We start from the raw sequence: 3,848 nt of genomic DNA on the forward strand, positions 1-3,848 counted from the left end.
GCGATACTCTGGCTTTGTAAGAAGTTGCTACTACTATCTGTTTAGCCGCTCACAGGCTCTCCATCATTGGGTAGGCTAAATATATGAACGACATCTTCCAGTGTCACAGTAACCTCACTCACCAGCAATACGAAGGTATGAGTTTTTGGTCTCCACCTTTCCACCAGAGTAGCTAATAAGGGGTAAAATTCTTTTATCACCAAAATCCTAGAAACGTTGTAGAATTCTATAGAGCGTAAGTAGTTTTCGACCATCGAATTATACGTCTACAGCGAATCTAATTTACGAACCATCAGATTCCTGTTAGACTGGTTCAACAAAAATATATTTATTCACTAAAATATTAGTTTAAATAAATAAAAATTATTACAAATAAATATTTATAATACTAATTTACATCAATATAAATATTGTTATTTTTAATCATAAATAAAAAATATTTATTTATTTAAATATTATAAATAAATATTTATATTTATTTTTGAGAATAAATAAATATAAAAAATTTTATTTTCGAAAATAAATAAAATATTTAATAATATTTATTTATTAAAATATTTATTTTTGCAATATTTAATAATAACAAATTTTATAAATATTTACATATTTATTATAATATTTATTTATTAAAATATTTAATAAATATTTGCATATTTATTTTTAAAAAATAAAAAATTATTTATTAATATTTAAATAATTTATTAAATGTACAGAAAAATAATTTTATTATAATAAAACAAATTTTAAAAAATTATATATTTACATTTATATAAAATAAAATATGATTATATTATTAAACAAATAAAAATCTAATTCAAAAATATTAATAAAATACAAAAAAATAATAATACTAAGATAATAACAATACTATACTTTCATATGATATTAACAATAACAAAAATTACAAAAATTTAAATATATAAAAAATAAAATTATCAACTTACATAAATTAGATGATCCAAATAATTGATAATATGTTATTATTCTTCCTCACTTCATTTCTTCTCTCGTTAACACAGAAAGCTCGCTACACAGAATACATGAAATGGGTATGAGGGGCTCAATTTATAGAGAGTTTCAGCTGTGTTCACTGCTTACTGGGGTGGAGGAGCTGTCCCCTGCATGCGGACAACCTCCAACATGCCCACCCCGTGTTACTGCAGCTTCTTGGGACGGCGCGGGAATCTCTGCAACGGCTGCTTGATTTGCAGGCAACACACCCACCGCGTGTTGCCAAGGAACTTCCACGCCCACCGCGTGTTGTCGGAAAACTGCCACGCCGTTGACAGACCCTGTCACCATGCCCCCCCGTGTATTGAACTTGGTACCCATACCTCCCTCCCTAATATTGAGCAAAAACACCGATGTGTATTTCATATATGAAAAATAATTTCTGTAAATTGCATCATATTATTCTTTTCTTTTCTATTTTCATTATCATTGTCGCTTTGATTTATGCATTGACATAACAACATAGCGTAGTTGCATTATATTGCAGGTGAAAGGAACAATAGAGCATTGCCATTAGGGTTCTTTTTTTCTCTCTTTCTCTACATTTCGTGATGCCATTGGTTCTTGATCTTTCACAATGCATGATGCATCGGCTCTCTCGCTTCCTCAAGGATTTCAAGGCGAATTATTCTTCATTCATCACTCTATGTTTCTCTCCTTTTTTGTTTTGTTTTCCTTTCACAATTGTACAAGTTCATAACTGTTTTGGAAACAAAAAATGTTGGTGTGTTTTCAGAAGCAGAATAATGGTGGGAAAGAAGCTTTTGCTGTTGATGGGTCCCCATCGAGACGTTGATGGTTATATTTTTTAAGAACCCAAGTCGTATCATCAACGAGAAGGAGGATGAAGAGGGTATCTTTCTTTTGTTCTTTTTCTTGCACGTTATAATGGATTTTTTTGAAGAAAAAGAAACTTTTTCGCTGCATTATTAGTTATTTAATGGCAATGCCTCAAGAATCAAGAAGTTTCAATTTTAGAGTTTCTACTACTTTTTGTATTATTGATTGCCAAACTCTCTCATCAAAGGATCCTAAACTGTTTATATTTTTAAAATATTGTAGTTGCAATGTGAATTTACTTATTTATAATATAGGACCTTGCAAAATGAAAATATGTTGGGTTAAGCAATGTTGTAGTCATATTTGGTATAGTTTCGTCACTACTACTGCTACATGTAACTTCTTGGCATTTGTGTTTTAAGGTTGGTGATCAAAGCACAGATTCCAGCAACTGTGATTTCAGTCTTCACTAAGAATTATGGGTAAACAATTCTTTTGATGATCACTTTATAAGCATATCTTTTAACTACATAAAACGATTCCGCTGCATATCTTCATAAAAATTCTTGTAATTTTCATTCGAAAAAATTTGTTTTAACATTTGAATTTGGAAAGAATTGTGGGGTGAGTATATAACTATTAAAAAGATGTTGGATATCAATGTGACTTAAGTAATTCATGGGATAAACAAAGTAGTTGATCTGATGGCATGGTAGAATTCTGCGATTACATGTATGACTCTTTTGAACGTGTTAAAAGAAATGTTAATACAACCCAAATGTTTAAAATGTTGTGAAACCTCGTATGCATGGAATTCATAACTCTGTCTATGTAAAACTTTGTTGCAGAAGTTTTTACATAGCCGGTTCCAAGTCCGGATAAAAGAGAAGGATGGATGATGGTAAACATGGCTTTTATAATCTTGAAAAGATCGAGATATGACATACTTGGATCCAATTTGAAAAAAGAATGATATACGTTTGTTTTTATGATGAATGATGGTAAACATGACTTTTATGATCTTTTAAAGATCGAGATATGACATACTTGGACCCAATTTGAAAAAAAGATGATATAGGTTTGCTTTTATGATGGATGATGGTAAACATGGCTTTTATGATCTTGAAAAGATGGAGATACATTTGCTTATGATGAATGATGGTAAACATGACTTTTATGATCTTGAAAAGATCGAGATACCACATACTTGGACCCAATTTGAAAAAAAGATTATATATGTTTGCTTTTATGATGAATGATGGTAAACATAGCTTTTTATGATCTTGAAAAGATCTAGATATGATATACTTGGACCCAATTTTAAAAAAGGATAATATACAATTGCTTTTATGATGAATGATGGTAAATATAGCTTTTTATGATCTTGAAAAGATTGATATGACATTTTTGGACCCAATTTGAAATAAAGGATGATATCTGTTTGCTTTTATGATATGAGAAAAAAGGAGACATAATCTACTTAACCCAAAAATTAAAATTGTCGGTTGGATGACATGTGGCTTTTATAAACGAAAAAGATGGAAATACAATTTAGTTGACCTTAGAATCTGAAATAGATGGTGTTAGCTTCTTTTGTTTGAGAGGATGGTGATATCTATACTTGACCCTAAAATTTATAATGTTATGATATTATGTACTGAATTTATGGTGGCGGTGGGAATAGATTAGGGGGGCTTGAATATGGGAAGCATGTTAGCGTGTTACAATGACAAAGGGTTTAAGGGCTGATTTAATGCAAATCTATGATTGTGAAGGGAATACTGCAAACTGCAGTATAAAGGAGTAGGAGGAATTCCTTTGGTGTAGACAATCTTTAGAGATTGATGTGTGATTATCAAATGGAAGACACTGAAGCTTGGATAAGCATATCTTCTAACTACATAAAACAAGTCTTGTGCACCTATCCAGTTTAGCTTCTTGAAAACCCAATACTGAAGGCATCTTGAGGTTGGTGCAGTGTTTGACTTTGACCCATGATTTTTTTAACAGCTTGACTGTAGAAAAATATGGTTTGACTAATATACTTTGGTCATGAT

General features: G+C 30.6%; 1 long non-coding RNA gene across 1 annotated transcript; it reads left to right on the forward strand.

The window, feature by feature from the left end:
• Positions 1-974: 974 nt before the first annotated feature.
• Positions 975-2,940, forward strand: LOC112710268 (uncharacterized). Its single transcript, XR_011865331.1, has 5 exons — positions 975-1,324; positions 1,499-1,631; positions 1,748-1,864; positions 2,214-2,273; positions 2,640-2,940. It is a non-coding gene; the product is annotated as an uncharacterized lncRNA (long non-coding RNA).
• The last annotated feature ends 908 nt before the right edge of the window (positions 2,941-3,848 follow it).

The sequence above is a fragment of the Arachis hypogaea genome, chromosome 9, assembly GCF_003086295.3.
Source record: "Arachis hypogaea cultivar Tifrunner chromosome 9, arahy.Tifrunner.gnm2.J5K5, whole genome shotgun sequence".
Lineage (NCBI taxonomy): Eukaryota > Viridiplantae > Streptophyta > Magnoliopsida > Fabales > Fabaceae > Arachis > Arachis hypogaea.